Raw genomic sequence first — 23,360 nt, 5'->3', positions numbered from 1 at the left:
AAAGTACAACTACCATTGTCCACTGTAGAAGGGCTACTAACAGCAGCCACCATGCACACACCTGTATACACCACCCCCAGACCTATTGGTCATGTGGCACAGGCAGTAACTGTTATACCAACCCGTGACATGTGCTTACCTGTATCCAGGATATGGCACAGCCAAGGTGTCACCACAGTGCCATACCCATTGTGAGATATGATAGCAAACCATCCTCCTGCTGACACATGGACACCTACTACACAAATGAATAACATTATGGACACCACAATTACTCAGTGTTAATAACAGCTATAATGCATCATGGCTGGGCAGGTACACTACCTGACATGTAAATTAAACATTACTGCTGACAACATGTTACACAGCAGTACATTGGTACACTGCACTACAGGCACCATGTGCATCAGAACCATATTAGCCTGTCCCTGCATCAATGTTATGGATGATAGGGATGTGGCACAGGTATCATCATATGCACAGGGTGTGCTGTTAGTTTGCCAGAGACCTAGGTTGGGCCATACTTTTGATCCCATGTGTATAAATGTAGGATTTTAATTACTGATAAGGCCGTGGTGATGTGGTGTGTGTAGGTATGGGGTTGCCCTAGGTGTGTTTGTAATTTGTGTGAGTATGCATGCACACAGTTCTGCCATGTGGCTGCCCTATACAGGTATTTGTTGGACAGCTGCAGACCATACCTGACAGAATGTGCAGTTCACCGCCTCAGACCAGGGACACAGAATTGTGGCTGCCAGGGTTTGATGGGCACATCCAGGTACAAGCCTTGATATGCTACTCTCCCCTGATGATGACAGATGTCTGCTTTAACCAGGTCCCTCCTGGGACAGGTCAGGGCAATGTGCATGTGGCCTGCTGTGGTGTGGTGTGGACAGTACCCCCCCTGCAGTGCTGGGGCTGGTACTGCCACTATGGGAGTGGCTTGTTGTCCTTGCATGTCCATGTTGACCTCCAGATGTTGGTGTTGCTGGAAATATGTCCACGTAGCCGTCACACCACTACCACCACATGCTCTAGCATGGACAATCCACAGTCGAGGAGTCCCACCATCTCACCCCACCATCTATTCTTCACCTCTGTAAATTAATGGAGGGCACCTGCAAGATCACGGATGTTGTCACTTACAGCTAAAAGTGCAGCCCTCTGCAGCCTCATACCCTGTCTGGTGTACCATTCCATATGTGCCCACACCTCCATGACAGCCTGAAACATGCATCTTGTGGTACGAGATGTGGCACTTCTGCCAGGGGCAAGAGAACCAGCAGCCTTCCCACGAGCACCCCTGAACATTTGTCTATGTGGTACCCTGCCCAGACATCCGGCTATGTCTGCTGTGTCCAGGCACAGCAGCCATAGATACCAGACTGTCCTGTGCACTGTCACCAACCGCCAACTGTCCCTCTGCTATGGCCACTGAAGATGGGGTATCTATAGGCACTGTGCCTGTGTGCGGGGATGGGTGGATAACAAGGGGATGTCAAACAATGGTGCGGTTTCAGCCAATGACAACCCCACCTGTGCAACAACACACCTATCATTTTCAGTGTCTGTATGGACACCAACATCATATTGCCTGCAGGAGGGACACCGACCCACCTCACCACCTGTAAGGGGAAACAAGTAACATACTTTAAGACCTGTTCATCATTGCTCAACAGTACACACATGCACACACACACACATGCACACACTCACACACACACACACACACACACACACACACACACACACACACACACACACACACTGACATTCCACCATAATACCTACCTATCCCTGAGTTTAAAGACTGTCCCAAGTTTATTCTCTTAAGTTCCCCATCCTGCATCACACTCGGAAACTTACACTCATTAATACCAGTCATTAATGTATCATTCTTCTAATTGCCTAGACAAGTGATCACAAAACATGACCTGTTACTCATTACCTGTTTGACTTGATTGGAGTCCGTTTTACAAGGGCTCACTGCTGTCATCCAGTATTCACCTTAGGTTTGTCCAGACATCTTGAGCATGGCCCTCATTTGTTAGTGGCTACTACAGTCACTCAATAATGTCACACACTGGAGTGTCATATGTAACTATTGCTCAGAAGATGCAAGATCTGTTGTTCTATTAAACTTATTATGTGGACAACTGTAATATTTGGATACACTCACTGGTGCTGTGTAGTAATTACCCAATGCATCTGTAGTGCTGCATATGTGGATATTCTTTCACCTTTCTGTTGATTGCATTTATAACAGTATATCTGGTGTCTAGTTTCTTTCCCATTACATGTTACATGCTACAGACCTTATTATACTATCAGCTGTCCTGAGATTACATATCAGGCAAGTATTCTTGGTATCTCATGTGTTAGTCTATGTCCATGTATTGCACAATTTCAAAGGGAAGTCAAGACGTATGAACAACCCCTCAATCACACATGTGCATACATGGACACACACATACACACATACACACACACATACATCCTACATACATCAACCCCCCTCTTCCACTCCACCAGATTGCACTTACAGATAAAATAACACCCCCCCCCACACACACACACACACACACTTACATGTGAGGTTGCACAAAGATATTACACACAGACCTCCCATTACCCATCTGTCAACATGCATAATGTATGGCACTCAACAGCATGCAGTGCAGTTATAGTCAATCCATGCTAACAACAGTATACATGTGTGTGATGCATCGGTTGTGTTAGTAGGTGATGCCCCTCCCCCTTGAAAACACTGCACCCATGTACACAGTATTGCTGAGCACCCTGCCATGTACTGTGCACCATGTCTCACAGGTGTACACACTATTGTTGAATGTGTATTACTGTGTCTGTTATGTCTGCTCTGCTGCTCACAACCCCTATGTGTTTGTCCGACACATACCTGGGATGATATGTGGACAGATGTTTTTTGTGAATGCCTGATGTCTGATTTACAGATGTCATCATCAGCAGTGCATGTATGTCCAATACAATACAATTACACTGACAACCATCAAACCTTACCATGGCTATGGGGAGTGAAAACACACCCTTATTGATATGATGCCCTCTTCTTTGATATGCCATGGGACCACATTACTGCATATGTTAACATTACATGAGCCTGATATGTGACATATGTCCTGTACAATCAAATGCAGTGGCAAACAAATGAGTTAGTTGTGCTGATGCTGATTGAGATGCATACACTTCGTGGGTGCATATGTGTGCATGACCTTACCATGATGGTTTGTTGCACCTACTATTATGTGTACTACAGCAATCACTATTCCTGGCAGGGGTATACTAGCATGGGCCATCTGCATTTGCCAGTATTTGGTCAGTCTGCACTACACATGTCCCCCAACTTTGCATGATTGCAAGGTCAACTCATGTGCACATCCCTTGGAGTTCACACACTGCCGTGTCACTATTGCTGTGGAGGCAGGGTTATGTCTGCCACTGTTCCTGACCCTGACTGTGTCCAGATACAGCCATCCATAGCATTGTTTGGATCCCTGTTGCAGTGCACTGTTGTGTCTTGATGACACCTCCTCCCCACCGTCAGCCTTTTTGCAGATGCTTGACAACTATGGCCTACACATGTTTGTCTGTTTGCAGTGTCCCAAACACTGAACACCACGTGTAACAGCCTAATCCCAGCTAATGTATGGCAAACATACAGGTGTACACTGGCACCAGCATGGTACAGATGGGGAGGGTGGGCCTGAGGTGGGGTGAGGTTTTGGTTGTGCAGCACATGTATCTTACGTGATACTGTCTGTAGGTTTCCAGTGTGGTCTTGGTACACTAGTACACATTGCAACGCATGCTTTTTGTGGCCCTTTTCTGTTATGCATATGCTACTTGTAGAGAGGCATGGCTGATGTTTCATGTGGTACAACTGTCCCATCTGATCAACCAAACCCATGGGCCACATGTCTGCAGAGTGCAGGCAATTGCTGACATGGGTACTGCACAGTTAGTACTTGCTAGACATTCCTGCAACTCCTCAGTATTGTGGCACTAGGCAGCCTACATGACAGGTTTGCTACATGTGACATCATCGGTCTTGGATGGCCATCTGTTTATTTCCTACATTATTCCTGTCCCATACATCCTCGCCACATACATGACTGTCTGTACTGTTTGCCATGGTATATGCAATGATGAGGTATGGCTACATGTCCAACTCCTGGGTGCTACCTGTTGGGTATGGGGTCCACACCATGGCATGTAAGATGTGTGTAAGCCATAGCTCCCTCTATTGCAGGTAACTGGGCACATTTGATGTCCAGCCTTGGATAGCAGACCATTTCCTGGTGTGACATTAGGGATGTGTACTTTCTGGAAGGTGCATTTCCATGACAAATGCATGCGGTCAGTACCTTAACAGCTGCCTCCACTATATTTTATCTGGAGTGTGTGCACACATATGCTTCCAGTGTTTGTGAAGGTATGTATTCCCTATATTTGCTGTCCATATGATTCCATATTACACACTCATTGCTCATGATAGGACCACATTGCAGGTTGTAAGGGTTGTGGACTGCAGTATTGTGATATGCTATAGTGTAGATCTGTAATAGTTACCATTGTAATACTGGTATATACAATGTTGTAGCACTGTATAAGGGTGATGTTTCACACATGATCCTACTGTAGGCCATTTGTCCCACCATTATGTTTTTCTCTGTGCACACATTTTGTAATGAAAGGATGTTAGTTATATTGCAGGAATATGACATACCCTTCAGATACACCATCATAGTGACCACTGTGATACAGTGCAGTTAACAGCAACAATACGTGAACATGTATGGCATGCATTATGGGTAGGTGTGATAAATGTGTGCATGGAATATACCATGGCCACAACATGACAGGTGTATTGGCAAACCTGAACAAACACCATACTCACCAGCTAGAGGCTGCTACCTTGGAGGCATACCAGAGGGACCTACATAAGTGAGAGATGTGATGTCAGTAGCCACAGCTGTGACATTGGTACAGGGTGGGTGCAGCATTACAATACAGCAGTACAAGCCCACAATGCTACAGATTATGCATATCTATTTATTACTACTATGCAGCAACAGACTATATATATATATATATATATATATATATATATATATATATATATATATATATATATATATATATATATATATATCATCTCACATATGCATGATCTTACTGTACAGATGCGGATGGATACACAACAGTGGTCTACTGATGCACCCTGTGGCCTTACCTGCACGTTCTTCTGTCATTGCATGAGTAGCACCCACCTCCACTATACTCTCTGCCAGGTGTTGTGTGTGCAGGCGGGCAGGTGCCCCGTGGCTGGCAAGGAGCTCCTCAACATGTGTCGGGGGGGCTAGATGGCATGGCCCCCCCTGTTGCCAGCTGACCCCCCCCCTGACTGCAGCAGCATGCCAATGGACATTGCAAAGTAGGTCTGTGCAATGATGCAGGACCTGCTCATAACTGCGGTTATGCAGGTCGACATCTTTTTACCCTGTAGACAAGATCATTCTACAGGGCGGTCTGCTCCTGCTGCTCATGGGCTGTTCGGCCAAACAAAACCTGGTAGTGCTACACCAGATGTGAGATGATGACCTCATTCTCCTCCACTGTATAAATGGGAAGCCTCTCCCAGGACATCTTGCCTGAAAGATATAAAGATGGAAACAGGTCTGAGGACCTCATACAGCAAGGTTTTCATAGTTTTTAATACACATCTCTGTCTCCCCCCCACCATATCTGCAACAACAATCTGATCACACAACTCAATAGGTATGTCTACAGAATACCTACCACTGGGACATATATCGTATTGTACAACACTTTGTGCTATGTGTTTGTAGTCATGTTCCCTGTGGGGACACTATCATTGGTGGCCTGTTATGGAAAATGTCACCTTCATGCCATTGTAAGGGCCACTATGGTTCCATATAAACAAGTGGTCTGTTTGCTATGTGATTGCTGCACATCTGTTGTTTTGTGTTATTAGGGATATCTATGCATGCTGTTGGACATTATCCGGGAATGCATGGACTATTACTACCCACATATGTTCTATAACAGTGACACAATAGCATGTTTAGGGAACATTTACCAGCAGTACCACCTATCCCACCTCATCTGGCCATGTTACCAGGCCACATCACATGTGGGACTCACCCTGGGGCCACCTCATCTACTGTTCCTGTACTACCTTCAGGTGGAACAACCTCAGGGGATGGTGTTCAATTATCTCCCGGGAGCACACACAGAAATGATCCTGTCACCCAAGGTCAGGTCTAGAGTCTGGTGAATAGGGAGCTCTACAGAGACTCAGGGGATATGCTACGGCACTTTGAGGCCCTCAGTGCACACTCACAGGGTCTGCATGCTCCTCCTGCTCAGCCTTCAGCCCAGGCACCTTCAGGGTCATGAAGCTGATGTTGTGACTGGCCATGGGTGGGGGCCTTGGTCCCATTGTTTCCATATTGGGCTCACGGGGCTTCCCCATCTCAGATGACACTCTCCATCCAGGGTGATTACCCATGACAAGTGTCATTTACTGCCCCTGTAGGCTGTCTTCTCTCTTCCAACCAAATCCACCTCCACAAATATATCTGCTATCCTTCCCCAAATTCACAATCCAACCTTCACAAACAAGGGCAATGTGTTCCCAACATGGGGTTCACACCTGACATAACTGTCCATTTTGCACACACTTACTGCTGTATATATATGTGTGTGTGTGTGTGTGTGTGTGTGTGTGTGTGTGTGTGTGTGTGTGTGTGTGTGTGTGTGTGTGTGTGTTAGGTGTGATGTTCCCTCAGACATATCATACAGCACTGTCTTGCAAAAGTAGGGGACATGCATTTATATACATATGTGTGTGTGTTTGCATATATGTAGACATATATATATATATATATATATATATATATATATATATATATATATATATATATATATATATATATATATATATATATATATATATATATATATATATATATATACACACACACGCACACACACACACACACACACACACACACACACACGCACACACACACACACACACACACACACACACACACACACACACACACACACACATATATATATATATATATATATATATATATATATATATATATATATATATATATATATATATATATATATATATATATATATATATATGTATAGGGTGCAGTCAGACATCAGGTCCCCAATCTCTAACTCTCCTTCCTGCACAGCTGCAGTGTTCTGCCTTGCTACAACACAGACAGGTGGCACATGTGGACACAGCCTAACATTAGGAGGGTATATATAGGGACAAATTGCAGGTAAGCCTATTACACACCTATGTCATTTTTGAATGCTACATTACATGTTAACATGACTGTCCTGAAAGTGGTGGGCTCTGGAAACCATGTGTCAATCATAACAGCATTAGTTCCACCACCAGCTATTGGCCACACTAATATACATGTCTTTAACTACAAAACACACACTATGATGACTTCCATCTTGCCAGTCAGTGCTGATCTGCGCAGTTGACAGGTATGGCCCACTGCCCACAGGGACAGACACTATTGTCCATAGTAGTTGTTCAGCTGGACATCATTACAACAACACACCTGATGGCACATATAAATCATTCCACATCATCTATTCCATTACTGTGGACCAAGTACTACATTCAATTGCATGGATATATACTTCACATACCTGTTATGGGAATGATGTCTCTTCTGGATAGTTTGCTGCGTGGATGGCTGGATGGATGTGTTTTTTTTTTTTTGTTTGTTGGCTGTCCTTTTTTTTTTTTTTGCTTTCACTCTCTCTCTCTCTGTATATATATATATATATATATATATATATATATATATATATATATATAAATCTTGGTCTCTCTCCACTAAATGGATTGATCTGCTTTGAATAGATTGCAGCATGGATTTTGTAGGTGATGCACATGATCAGGTGATGGCCTCTGCACCAGTCAGTGTCTACCACTTGCTACCTGCATGCAGCATGCTGTGTAGTATGTCCAATAACCATTGTCATGGCAACCCACTACTAAAATTTCCTACATCATGCGGGCATGGTCGCTTTACCATTCCTGTATGGAGGACATCCTTCCTGTGTGTGGGCAGCAGTGTTACAGACAGCAGGAAGCAATACCTCTTACAAGAGGACTTGCAGACTCAGGCCAATTACATATTTGTATAATGTTCCAGACCTATAGATAGTGTGAGTATTGTTGTTATGTGCATTGTATAGCATCAGTGTTACAGGGTTTATGTGTACATACTTGTTTAAAATGGAATGCAGTCTGTCTGCATAGTTCTCAACTGTGGGCCTATCTACAATTGTATCCAGCGGATTACCAGTTATGATTTGTCTGTCCACCACACAGGTCTTGTTTCAGATATATCACTGGCATTGTATGTGTTGAGTGCTATCAGTAAATGGCTACATCCATTTGTGTTTCTGACTTCATATTCCTGACTAAGGGTATGTTGCAGACTATCCTGTAACACCAGCAACTTTCTCAGTGTATATCAACACTATTTCACATATGGCCCTGTGTTCCAGCCTCTGTTTTCCACCATTATACCAGGCTTTGTCCATATGGCATGCAGTAAGAGGTTGTTATGTAGTGGCCTTCCTGACATTCCTGCCATCATTTCAGTGCTGTTGTGGTCCCCACACATATTGTGGGGTAGGGTTCATATATATGTGGGCTTCAACTGCACAACACATGTGCCCTTCTGCAGTCCAGAGGTCAGTATTTCTAACAGTGTTAAATGCCACTGTATATCAGTCTGTGTGGGAAGGGTATGCACCATGCACCATATAACCTAGGCTGTTACAACATGTGAGGGATATTGGTAGTAAGCCGCCTTAAGGTATATGGCTGTTCATTTCCATACATTTCACCTTGGGAAGATTGGTGGCCTAGTGCTTACTGTCATACAGACTGTTCTGTTTGTCAGTGTGATAGTGATGTTTTCAGTTAATCATTGTTATATAACAGATACATCCTCATTGTGGCAACCTAATTCTTTTCCCCCAGGGGATGAGTATAGAGTGTAATTTAAGGCTGCTGAACTATACATATGCATTACTTACTGTTGATTGATTGTTATCATCTTGCCCAGTCTTTCTTTACTGTTGTACTACTTGAAGGCCTTGGCCTGGACAGCAAGATATGTTATACTTTCGGATTACTGTATAAAAAGATCTGCTTGAGAGTTGCATTACTCAGTTAGTATGTATTTCAAAGACCTAACAGCTATATGGCATGACATATACAACTGTAATAGTACACAAATAAACATTTCTTATGTATGTAAACCTGTGTGTGGTGTCATATCCTTTGAGTTCTCTGTGGCTATATGTTTCATGCAACAATTGTCTTTTGTATGAGTGAATCATACACTGTCCATTTGAAAAGGTGGCAACTGCAGGAATACTGACTGTTCAATATGCTGTGCACCCTCTAAATATGTATCTTCTTATACATATCTATGTGTGTGTATGTGTTTATATATATATATATATATATATATATATATATATATATATATATATATATATATATATATATATATATATATATATATATATATATATATATATATATATATATATATATATATATATATATATCTGCATATATATGTGTGTGTGTGTGTGTGTGTGTGTGTGTATATAAGTATCTTTGGAACGTTTATTGCTTCTACATTGTACATTCTCTGTGGTAGCCAGACTGTACTGCATGATATGTTATTGATACCATCCTGACATCATACAGGTGGGATGATTTACTGTTAACGTCTTGTGGCCATGTTGTGTAGGGTCCTGGGAATGGGACTTGCAGCAGTTGGTATTGTGTTGCAGGGCAGATCTGTTTGACTGTGCGGGAAAGGGTGATATCAACACATGCAAGAGGTATGTAGCTTGGGCCCCCTCACCCCCATTAACGGTGCCTTTGGTCATATATGTATTTGCTATGTTCTTTTATATATATATATATATATATATATATATATATATATATATATATATATATATATATATATATATATATATATATATATATATATATATATATATATATATATATATATATACACACACACACATATATATATATATATATATATATATATATATATATATATATATATATATATATATATATATATATATATACATATATATATATAGATATATATATATATATATATATATATATATATATATATATATATATATATATATATATATATATATATATATATATATATATATATATATATATATATATATATATATATATATATATATATATACAAACACACACACACACACACACACACACACACACACACACACACACACACATACATTTACATTTATAAATACATTTCCTGTACTGTTGAATGACTGTGCTAGATGATATGTTTGTGAAAACATCAGGGTTATGTATATCTGACATGGCTTAGTTGTAAATCACTTTGGCTGTGATGTGCATGGTCCTGGTTCAAGCCTTGCAAAAGCTGTTTATTTTTTTGCTGGGCAGGACAAGGGCCGTTGGATACAGAGTGATTAAGGCACTTTTAAGCCATTCTTAGTGGGTTTGCGCAGGTTTGCATGATGGTAAGCAATGCTAACTTCCGGTTACAGTGTCTTATACTCAGTTAGCTTCTAAATTGCTTAACCTGTGTAGGCATTGCTTACCCCCATGCAAACAAGCTTAAACCTGCTTACTGCTGCTTAAAAGTGCTTACTCCTGCTTATCCCTGTGCTAATTTCTTTAAAAGAAATGAAAAAGGGTTGACAGGAAAGTGGTGAAAAAGTGGCACAAAGAGGGAAAGATAGTAGGGAAAATAGCTAGGGATGTGCAGGATGGGTGTAGGGAAGGTCCATATCTGCCCATTTCATCTGCAGCAACAGCTGTGCATATTACACTGATTTGGAGGTAGATTTGGACACTCATACCCCTGAGAGAGGGGTGAGGACAACAATAATATGTTGTGAAGCCAATTAGACCAGATTACATGTGTCCAGTGGACACGTGTGAAATGTACAGCTATGTATGGGGCGAGATTTTTTTTTTGGGAACAGATTGCCCTTTTTTTGTTTTTTTTAATGTGAGAGTGTGATGTTGGGGAGGGATAGTAGGTATATTTGGGGAAGTATGTTGGGTAGGATAACAGACAAGGCAGGCAAGACAGCATACAGGGGCAGTATATGACATATGTGGGATAAAATCCTTGAATAGGGAGGGGTGTTTGGAAGTCAGAAGCCCATGAGACCCCTAGTGGAAACAGTGGGACTGAGGTCCCCGCCCATGGGCAGTCACCACTGCACCTTCACAGCCCCGAAGGTGGCTGTGCTGGGGGCTGAGTAGGAGGGGAAGTCTGACCCTCTAGTTGCACCATGCAGCCCTCAAGCTGGCATAGCAGATCTCCAAACTTCTTGCAGAGCTCGCTACACACCAGACCCCTGACCTGACGACGGGTGACAGTATTCTGTCTGCGTCCGCTCCCAGGGGGGTGAGCCCCATCCTCTGAGGAGGTTCCTCCCAAAGGTGGTGCAAGACCAGCAGATGAGGAGGTCCCAGGGTGGGTCCCAGATATGCTGGTTTCCGGTGCCATGGCCAGATGAGGTGGGAGATGTGGGTCCGCTGGAACCGGCTTTCCAAAACTTGCTGTGGTGTTTCAATTTTAAAACATATGTGGGTTAGTAATAGTCAACACATTCCAGGATTAGGTACAGCAGCATGCATAGATATTCCTTTAACCCAAAACACCAGATATGGAACAGTTGCATTGCAGACAGAACACTTGCATATATGGAACTACAGTGGCCATTACAAAAGCATGCAGGTACATTGATGGCAGCATGCCATCAATGTGGGAGTATTTCAATATGGCACATGCATAGAACAAATTTCAATATTTATCAAACAATTGGACATATGTCCCAACAGTAGATTTAATAGTGCAGATACCAATTGAGTTGTGTATTTAGTTTATTGTTGCAGATATGGTGGGGGATGTCAATTAACAGCTTGTATATCCCTGTAGTTCTCATTACTTTCCTAGTCAGTGCTGTGATCTGTACCTTACAGGTATTATTACACTACCCTATGGCCTTAGTTTGGACAGTGGTATGGATGTAGACAACTATATACATGAACAGTTTTTTACCTGCAGTATACACATCTTACCTAGTATACCATTGGATGTATTGCTTGTTAACATTACATGACTTTTTCTATGCATATTTCCAGATTCCAGGTTGATGTTATGCACATACCTCTACATCTCTTATTGCACACACTCTGGGCATGTCTTGACAACATGCAGGTGAAACCGGGACATATTTTGACTATTGTCCTCATATACCTTTGGTGAGATGTACAATGTCATGTTCGTTTTCATAGACATTTTCCAAATATTTACAAGCCTGACAGTCAGTTATATAATATTAAATGCTGCCTATATATCAGAGATTAGCACGCTGATATGCCAGGGGGACAGGGTAACAGCCAGCAGATATGGGCCATTTCTCTGGACATTCCAGACAGATCTGTACAGTCGAGGGGTATGATTCTGCATACAGCTTACTACCACTCCCAGTATTCGAACCATGGCTGTGTGTGCTAAAATAAAACTGTGTACATCATAGTTGGGTGTGCTATATAGATATTTGCTTTGTATCTTTTCTCTGAATTCTTTCTATATGTCTCCTGTGGTTTTACAATCTGACCTTGTAATTGCAACACTCTTATACAGGGTTTCCTAGACAGTTTTATTATGTAGCACTGTGTGGATGACAGTGATGAGTAATACATTATTAGTCTGAGAAACTGCAACACTAACACCGCCATACAAAACCAGACTAAACAGTACCAGTCCAAGATTTCAATCTTTTATTTCTAGGCACAGTTTTCATATCTGACAGACCTGTGGTGGGAATGTTTGTTAACACTACCTAAATGTTGTCACACATATTACAAGATGCCACATTATTATTATGCACATACGTCTCATTCTGTTACTGCACACACTCTGGTCATAGCTTCACAACATGGGGTGGAGTTGGGGCATACTTTGCTTATTACTCTCATAATTTGGTGAGTTGCTAGAGTGACAGGTTTGTCCTTATGTATATATTTCTGACAGTTATGATGTCTGACAATCAGTTGTATGTCATTATTTGCTGCCTAAACTTCTGCGATTATCCCACTGATTTGCCAGGGGGACAGGGTGACAGGCAAGGGACTTACACCAATTATTTGGACTTTCTGACATATCTTTACAGTTGTGGGGTATGATTCTGCATACAGCTTACTACCACTCCCAGGATTCGTACCATGGCTGTGTGTGCTAAAAATACAACACTTTACATCTCAGTTGAGTGTGCTATTTTGATTATGTTGTCTATCTTTTCACTGTTTTCTGTCTAAGTCGCTTTCAGTTGTACAATATGACCTCTTATGATTACAACAGTCGTATACAGACATTCCTACACATTTTATTTATGTAGCACAATGTTGGTAACAGTTCTTAATACAACAGTACTATTAAGAGATTGCAACACTACATTACCATATACCAGAGTAAACACAAGCAGTCCAGCAGTTAGACGTCTATTGTCATGCTGTTAACTTTTTATTTACATACAACCTATGTGAGACTCTTCCTCCATATTGCCTGGTTTATTCAGTACATGCCATACACAATACAGGTTTTATAGTGGCAATTAACTTTCTACTACTTTTAGATTTATTTGTTATGACAGTACATGCAAGATTATTACTAACCTGCCTTGCGACGTAACCTCTGCAATCTACTGGCATGGGCTTCCCAGTTTTCAGCCAGCTCTTCTGCTGTCAAAGACATAAGAGGAATATTTAGCCATACCTATACATAATATAAATGAGTTGGCAATTATTAAGCAGGTAGTAGACTGATACTTACACAAGGCTGGGATGTCACTCATCCGCCTAGCCTCTTGGATCCACTGATCCAAGAGCTCCCACTTTCTCCATATCAAGTCGGCATAGTGATGCCTGACCTGCTCACCAGTTCGAGGTATGTCAGTGGCACTAGTGAGGTCACAGGCGAGATGGTCCCAGGCTTCCACTTTATATTGGGAACCCTGATACTGGCCCTGCAGCAGTCCCTGGTCATGGTCTTTAACAAGGAGTCCTGCAATGAATTTGGACTCCTGGATACCCCAGCGCTGCAGCCGAAAGTGCACTCCTTCAACCACACTGGTCATAGTCCCTACAACAGGAAGCTGCAATCAGTTATGAGATGTATTCCCACCTGTGGGTTTTAAATAGGGCAGGCTTCCTGCACTATGCCGTGATTGGACGGTTTTGAAAATGCTAAGCTATGGGAAAACCTGCTTACCTAAGGTTGGCATTGCTTAAAGGGGTATACCTTGGCATTGCTTAAAGGGGTATACCAATGGGCAAGCTGATTTAGCTGGCCTACACATTGCTTGCACCTTGTAAGCAGAGGTGTGCAATGTTTAGCATTGCTTACTTTTTAATTTGCACACTGTTTGCTGTTTGGCATTGACTTATCATTCATTACTTATTATATATGTGTTTGGTATACATGATTCATATGTACGTACACTGTATGGGGTCCTTGTGTTTACTGGGGGATTTCACCATTTTATTACAATGACACCTCACATCTGGACTTAATGCAGTACTCCAGTTCACATATTTATGTTATGTAGTAGGTTATATAACATAAAACTGCATATAGATTCCTGTCACATGTAAATTTTGATTTTCCTATAGTAAGGATCTGCTTGGTGATACCTCAATCTTATGTACTGCTGTGATGGTTTACTGGTTAACTACTGTGACTATAGTGTACAGGGTCCTGTGTTCAAGACCTGCAAGGGCTGTTTATTTTGTTGCTGGGCAGAACAGCAGCTGTTGGATACAGAGTGATTAAGGCACTTTTAAGCAATTGTAAGCGGGTTTGTGCGGGTTTGCGTGATATTAAGCAATGCTAACTTCCGGTTAAATATGCTTACAGAGAGTTAGCTTCAATATTGCTTAACCTGTGTGCGCATTGCTTACCCCAGCTTACTATTGCTTACAAGTGCTTACTCCCACTTACCCCAGCACTAATTTAGACAGAAATGTAACATGGTTCTTGGGAAGGTGGTGGATTTGGACACTCTATGGATTTATTATTCATTACACATTATACCTTCGATTTGTAGCCCTGATTCATGTGTGCATATACTGTATGAGGCACTTGTGTTTATCTGTGAAGTTTACAACATTATTACAATGACACCTCACATCTGCATTTAATGCAATACTCCAGTTCACAAATATATGTTATTTAGTAGGTTATACAACAAAAAGTATTGTTCATAAAGTGATTTGACATGGAAAATGGAATTTACTGGAGTGAGAATCGAAATGGGAATGACTGCTCATAAGGCGAATGCTCTGACCACTACACTATTGCAGTACTGCTTCATTTGCATGTATCTTGATATTTATCTTCTTGTGCCATTTAAAATACAGTATGCATAGCTAAGCAATGGGCAAACCGCACACCTACAGTTAAATTTAATCTGTTTGATTAAAAAACAAGGTGTTTATATTATTATATTTTAAAATATTGCTCTTATGAACATGTGATATTGCTAGGGTAACGGGATTTGTTTTTATGAGCATTTTTTGACTGATTTGAAGTCTGACACTCGTATGTATGCCATTATTTCAGACTTCATTGATGAGATCATCCCAGTGATTTGGCAGGGTAAATGAGGGACAGGCAAGATGTATTTGTCACATATCTGGACATTCTGCATTAATCTATGCTGTTGGGGGTATGCAACCCCCTATAAGCAGTCTCACTCGTAATTACCAAATGGCAGTTCTTGAGTGCGGGGCAGTGTATATTGTGAGAGCTCTGCTCTCAGACACCCCCCTGCACTCGTCTACGCTCGGTGTCCATTTAGGAGCTGAGGCAGCGTGCCTTCACTACTATGCATGGTGCGCTGCTGTGCTGCTCCTAAACGGTCACTTCATTGTAGGGATAAGCTACTCCTGGATGGAACCTTACAGAATCTTGGGGACAGTCTTCTCTGCTTTCACACATGCACTCACACAAGATCCCTCTCACTCTCTCAGTGTCTCTCTCACACACACACACACACACACACACACACACACACACACACACACACACACACACACACACACACACACACACACACACACACACACACACACAGTCACACTGTGTTATTTTAATGCATATGTGGAATATTTGGGAGGATTATGTCAGTTAGTATTGTAAGTCATGCATTCAAATCAGTGATATAGCATTCATGCTTATTTTTCTACTTGTAAAACTGTTGATATAATTGGCCAGTTGATTGGTTTATATATAGTGGTAAGTGACTGGCTTGATGCATGTTATTGTGTTAAATGCATTGCTGTATATTGCACATATCAGTTATATAATCTATTAATGCCATTGCCGGACACCTCATACAGGTTCTGATTCAGTAAATTTATGACTAACAGTATGTAAGAATATGAGTTACTTTTATCTTCGTTCTTACACATTTATTTTTATACTACAGATTCAGCACTTATATTGGCATTACTGCAGGCATGACGTGTGTCCTTTGGGAGTGTCTCTATCTTATGCTATCAGTACACAGCCATTGCATCTTCTTTTTCTTGTCTTTCAGCTGTTCCCATTAGGGGTTGCCACAGCGGATCATCTGTTTCCATTTCTTCCTGTCCTCAGCATATTGCTCTGTCACACCAACCACCTGCATTTCGTCTCTCACCACATCCATAAACCTTATCTTAGGCCTTTCTCTTTTCTGCTTACCTGGCAGCTCCATCCTTAGCATCCTTTTCCCAATATACCCAGATTCCCTCCTCAGTACATGTCCACACCAATGCAATCTCGCTTCTCTGACTTTGTCTTCAAACTGTCCAACCTGAGCTGACCCTCTAATATACTGATTCCTAATCCTGTCCATCCTTGTCACACCCAGTGCAAATCTTAACATCTTTAACTCTGCCAATTCCAGCTCAGATGCCTGCCTTTTTGTCAGTGTCACCGTCTCCAACCCATACAACATAGCTGGTCTCACTACCCTCTTGCAGACTTTCCCTTTCACTCTTACTGGTACTCATCTGTCACAAATTACTCCTGACACTCTTCTCCACCCATTCCACCCTGCCTGTACTGTCTTCTTCACCTCTCTTCCACACTCACCATTACTCTGAACTGTTGATCCCAAGTACTTAAACTCATCCACCTTCACCAACTCTACTCCCTGCATCCTCACCATTCCTCTATCCTACCTGTCATTCACACACACATATTCTGTCTTAGTCCTGCTGACCTTCAGTCTTCTCCTCTCTAGAGCATATCTCCACCTCTTCAAGGTCTCCTCAACCTGGTCCCTACTCTCACTACAGATCACATTGTCATCCTCAAACATCATAGTCCATGGGGCCTCCTGTCTGATCTCATCTGTCAACCTGTCCATCACCATTGCAAATAAGAAATGGCTCAGAGTCAATCCTTGATGTAATCCTACCTCCACCTTAAATGCATCTGTCACTCCCACTGCAGACTTCACCACTGTTACACTACCCTCGTACATATCCTGTACCACTCTTACATAGTTCTCTGACACTCTTGACTTCCTCATACAATACCACAACTCCTCTCTAGGCACACTATCATATGCTTTCTCCAAGTCCACAAAGACACTATGCAACTCCTTCAGACCTTCTCTATATTTCTCCATCAACATTATCAGAGCAAACATCGCATCTGTAGTGCTGTTTCCCGGCATGAAACCATACTGCTGTTCACTAATCATCACCTCCCTTTTTAACCTAGCTTCCACCACTCTTTCCCATAACTTCAATTTATGACTGATCAGCTTTATCCCTCTGTAGTTACTACAGCTCTGCACATCACCCTTATTCTTAAAAATAGGAACCAAAACACTTTTTCTCCACTCCTCAGGCATCCTCTGACTTTCCAAGATTTCATTAAACAATCTGGTTAAAAACTCCACCGCCATTTCTCCTAAGCACCTCCATGCTTCCACTGGTATGTCATCTGGACCAACAGCCTTTCCATTCTTCATCCTCTTCATAGCTGTGCGTACTTCCTCCTTGATAATCTGTTTTACTTCCTGATTCACTATCCCTACATCATCCAACCTTCTCTCTCTCATTCTCTTCATTCATCAGCCCCTCAAAGTATTCTTTCCATCTGCTCAACACACTCTCCTCACTTGTGAGTACATTTCCCTCACTATCCTTTATCACCCTTACCTGCTGCACATCTTTCTCAGCTCGGTCCCTTTGTCTAACCAATTGGTACAGGCCCTTTTCTCCCTCTTTAGTGTTCAACCTTTCATACAACTCTTCATATGCCTTATCCTTAGCCTTTGCCACCTCTCTCTTTGCCATGCTCTTCATCTCCTTATACTCCTGTCTACTTTCTTCATTTGCGTGGATAAGTAAAAGTTCCAGACTTTGGCTGGCATCAGTTTTACTATTTGTATGGGGTTAGATTGTTGTGTGTATTCCTTAGGTGGTGAGTGTGTGCACTATCCTTTGCCTCTTAGCTAGGGCAAGGGCAGATTGGGCATGCCTATGTCTTCCGGCTCCCTCTGCAGCTGGAAGTCCTCCCTCTGAATCCTTACCTGTATGTGCTGGAGGTGTTGGCTCTGCCTGTGGTCCAGGAATGTGTGGTCTTTACCGTTGCTGTCCCTGTTGCAGCTGTTTCCTTAAGTAGATATTGCTCAACTTGACACAGTCTGTGAGAATTTCTACACAGGTGCCTGGTTTGTACTGCAGGGCACCTCTGGATGTGTTTAGATAACATAATTGTGAAATCAGCATGCCAAAGAAACACTCAATGATGTTTCTAGTTTGAGTGTTGGCATCACTGTATCTGTCTTCATTGAGGGGGTGTGCAGTTTTGATTAGTGTCAAGATCCACAATTCCAATGCATAACCTGTATCCCCTAGTAAATGACTTTGTGGAATGTCACCTCTGGCAAACCTTGTGCAAAGCTGAGAGGTGGCACTATATGCGTGAGTCATGATAACTGTCTGGGTTGTCTGCACAAACATTGAGGATGATCCCTCAGGTATTCCACACAACCTGGCAGCTGATTGAGTGGAACCCCTTCCTATTGATGTATGTCCTTCACTGTTCACCATGTGGGGCTTTTATTTCTATGTGTGTGTGAGTGTGTGAGTGTGTGTGTGTGTGTGTGTGTGTGTGTGTGTGTGTGTGTGTGTGTGTGTGTGTGTGTGTGTGTGTGTGTGTGTGTGTGTGTGTGTGTGTCTGTGTGTGTGTGTGTGTGTGTGTGTGTGTGTGTGTGTGTGTGTGTGTGTGTGTGTGTGTGTGTGTGTGTGTGTCTGTGTGTCTGTGTAGTCAATGGATCCTAAAGTTCAGGGAGATGTGCTATTGCATGCATATTCTAGCATAACATTAAGACATTGGTAAAATATTATGGAGGTTGAAACCTGTGACACCCCTATTATATCCCCTGTGGGTCTCTGGAATGTACCAGTAGCTAATATCCTTAATTCTACACATACCTTAGTTTCAGCTGGTATAGTTTCTCCTCAATTTCCCCTGAGTCAGAGGTGGAGGTGGCAGAAGTTGCAGAGTTCTTGGAGTGCTGCCCTATCCACCTTGTATCGCTCTAACATTTTGATATTATGCAGTCCATGATTTGTTAAGTGGGGCCTGAACACCTTGCTTCTTCTTGGCTGAGGTCTATCAGCATAGCAACAGCATAGATTTTAGCCTGTTGCAAATGCACATGTTGGAGAGCAGTAACATCTCCTAACACTTATTTTTTTTATAGGTGCAATGGTGCCGGTGTTGCAATAGGTTTTGGAGTTCATAGCAAAGGGCATCACTAAGTGTACTTAATTGCTGCATAGCTTCCTGAAGAATAGCTCTGCCATCTTGGATTGATTTATTAGCATATCCTTCAGCTAGTCATGCTTTAATTAGCATACTGTAGTATTTACCTTTGTTTTGTGAATTTATTTTAATGAATACAAAATAGTGCACTACCTTGTGAGAGTCATGGTGTGATGCCCACATGACAGCAGTGAGATGTGTAACCGTTCATGAATCTGACCTATGCTTAAATTCTTTTATACTTAGATGTTAACTGCTTCTGTCTGACTTCACACACACACAGAAACACACAACCATTGGGTACAAATATCCCAGCATCTGGTGCAGGGTTAACTGTGTGGTACAAGTTGTGCAGGTAAAGGTGAATGTGGCATTCTGGGACCCAAATGCACTGTGTGCTGTATTTGTAGGTGGTGGCACTCTTTCTGCCACCTTTGGCAGGCTAACTGGCCTTGACAGGGGAATTGATGCTGGTTATGGTGCTGCTGCATATATTAGTAAAATAAATAGAGAAAAATAAAATAATAGACAAAATAAAAGTATGTAATAGAAGGGATAGTGACAGAGGGAGGAGGGAAAGACATACAACTAGAATAAAACACTCAAGCTGGTATATATTTTGGCTATGATACATGGACACAGTATTCTTGAAGGACCTATAAACACTTCTCCTTTTAATGAGGGTGTAGGTTTACAGAACTGACAGTGGGATTGGAACCAACAGCCCCCAATTCCTGTATCTTGACAGATAGAGGTTTAGTGTGAAAAGCTACCTGACAAACCAGGAGGGTTCTCTAGTCTGAAATGCAGTAATGATGTCTGAGACAAGTGTACATATTCAAAGACATTAGGCTGCTCAGACATACATTTCCCTGACAGACATACCTGTCAGCTGTCTATATTTTTGCAAAATGTCCATATTTTTGCCTCATATTTTTGCTCTGTTCCACATAAAATGTATTTTTTCAATGCATTTCTGTCAAATCATCAAGGACAGAAGTCACTAAATAATGACATACATTTGAGTTTCAGTCTTCATATGCTTCGTGAAATGCATAATAATGCAAAACCATTTATTCTACCAACATTTTAGTTTTTAAGAACAATATTTAAAAAAAAAACATTCATGATTTTGGGCCTTTGCCCCATCCCATTATTTTTAGCTTTGTCCAGATTTCTTGCACTTTAAGGTTGAGAGGCACTCTCATAGGAAAGGACAAAGGAAACAACCATGTTAACAAAGAATGCCCAGGACACAGATGTCCACCCAAACAAAAATGTTGCTTATACATAAGTCCCCCATTTAATGCTGTACTTAGTAAAATGAGACAGAAACAGCATCTGAAACACATTACTCAAATACAATGGGGGTATTGACCCCATATGCATCCTCACCAAGTGAGAACACAGCCGTAACTGTCTGACCCACTTATCCCAGTATATGACAGGATTTATGTACAAGCACACAAATACATTCAGCAATCGTCCAGCTATGTTTGACCTATGGAAGTTATGACAACTGGCAGTGATGTATGAAAGGTATACTGTTAGTGAATGAATCACTGCTACTGTTAATATTTAAAGTTCTACATTCTGAAGCAAGTGCATTCACCCTGGCACTCTGTTAACTGTGACAGTCTCTTCCTGTGCAACTGCCTATTTACTTCCACTATGAGTGGATGAAAGTGAATGCACTAACAGTCAAAATCTTCAAACTGTATTTGCCAAAATAAAACTGCTGAAAAACACAAGTAATTGTCCCCTAAACATCCACTCAATGTGGGGGTCAAGCCCCTCACACTTCCTGAATTTATATATGCCAACTCTATGGTCTCACCAGTGCAAGTAAGGGAGAAATTCCCCCCAAAAGGGCAGTACTGCATAATTCACTGAGAGTGATTACCCAAGGCTGAACTCCACTTGTCGATGGGATGAACCTTGAACAATTGAAGCTTAAGCATTCAGTCGTTATCCACCAGTAAGTTGTCCTACCAATTCACTTCACTTCTTTTAGATCCCACATAGATAAAAAGAGTGCTGCAAAATATCTGTAGATGGTATGCAGTGGCAGGTGTCTTATCTTGTGTCTGGTGTAGGTCCACAAAGAACCACCCCACAACCTTAGCTCTTCAAGTGAAGAGCAAAAAAAAAAAATGGAAACTGATTGGTCCACCCCCCAACTCTCCTTAGCTCTTCAAGGGAATAACCCCCCCCCAAAAAAAGACGTCAGCTTATGTGGTAAGCCAACTGGTGATTCTTCTTCCTACTGCAGTCTATCTACACGCTATCACAGCTCTTTAAGTGAAGAGCAGAAAAGAAAAAGGACTTTGGCATAATGTAGAAATCCAACTAGTACTTTTGTACCACATAGCAGCCTAGAATACCACCCCCACTCCCCACCCTCAACTTTTCAACTCAAAAGCAAAAATAAAAACAACAAGCTGTTAAAGTGCCTTTCTGTACCAGCATTTTGGTATTTAAACTATCAAATGAGATGCCTAATGCTTTATGCCCCTGGTGGTTGCCCCCATTCTCTGAACCTTTGCTTCACTACTGTGGGATTCTCTAGCTGCAATCATGTTAGTGGAAGTAGAGAAATATTTTGGACTCCTCCTCTCACCAACTCTCTTCACTCTAAAAGGAGCATTACCCTCTCCTTCAAACATGATGTCCCATCTTGAAGAATCTTTTTGGAAAATGGCAAAAATCAGACAATAAAATCAATTTTTATGTCTTATCTGTCATACATCAACAGGTATCAATGGACACTTCATTTGCATGTTGAATGGTGGGCTGCAATAATATGGATACTGTATTATTCTGGTTCGCAATGACACTTTAAAGTATGAAACATGGCAATCCTATATCCATGTGTATGCTGATAACAAATCAGGCACTACAGTGACTCCATTTATAGATGGTTATACATGTAGTTACAGATCCCTTTGGAGTTGTGTCTTGGGCCTCCCATGTACAGTGCTGTTCACATGGACCCAGACATATGCACATCATTGAAGACAATTGAACATGGTACTTAGCAGATTTTCTCATCCTGCACATTGAAAGAATCAGAAACAATAATGAATGGAGCCCTAATTAAAATAATCATCATGGCAAATCAGGTGAATCTGTGTAATATAAGTCAGTCAGTAAGCAGAGAGCTTCTTTGTGTTGCAAAGCAAAACTGTAGCGCACAGAGTTTAGATCCTACAAAAAGAGAATTTCAGAAGATTCATGCAAGAAAAATTATACTACTTGTGCAAGATAACTGCTATTTTTTAAAAATTTATACATTTCTAGTGTGGCTTCTTTTAACTGCTATTCAACTTACTG

The sequence above is a fragment of the Protopterus annectens genome, chromosome 5.part1 (genome assembly GCF_019279795.1).
Source record: "Protopterus annectens isolate FY-2018-M chromosome 5.part1, PAN1.0, whole genome shotgun sequence".
Taxonomy (NCBI): domain Eukaryota; kingdom Metazoa; phylum Chordata; order Ceratodontiformes; family Protopteridae; genus Protopterus; species Protopterus annectens.
Note: the sequence above shows the minus strand (reverse complement) of the source record.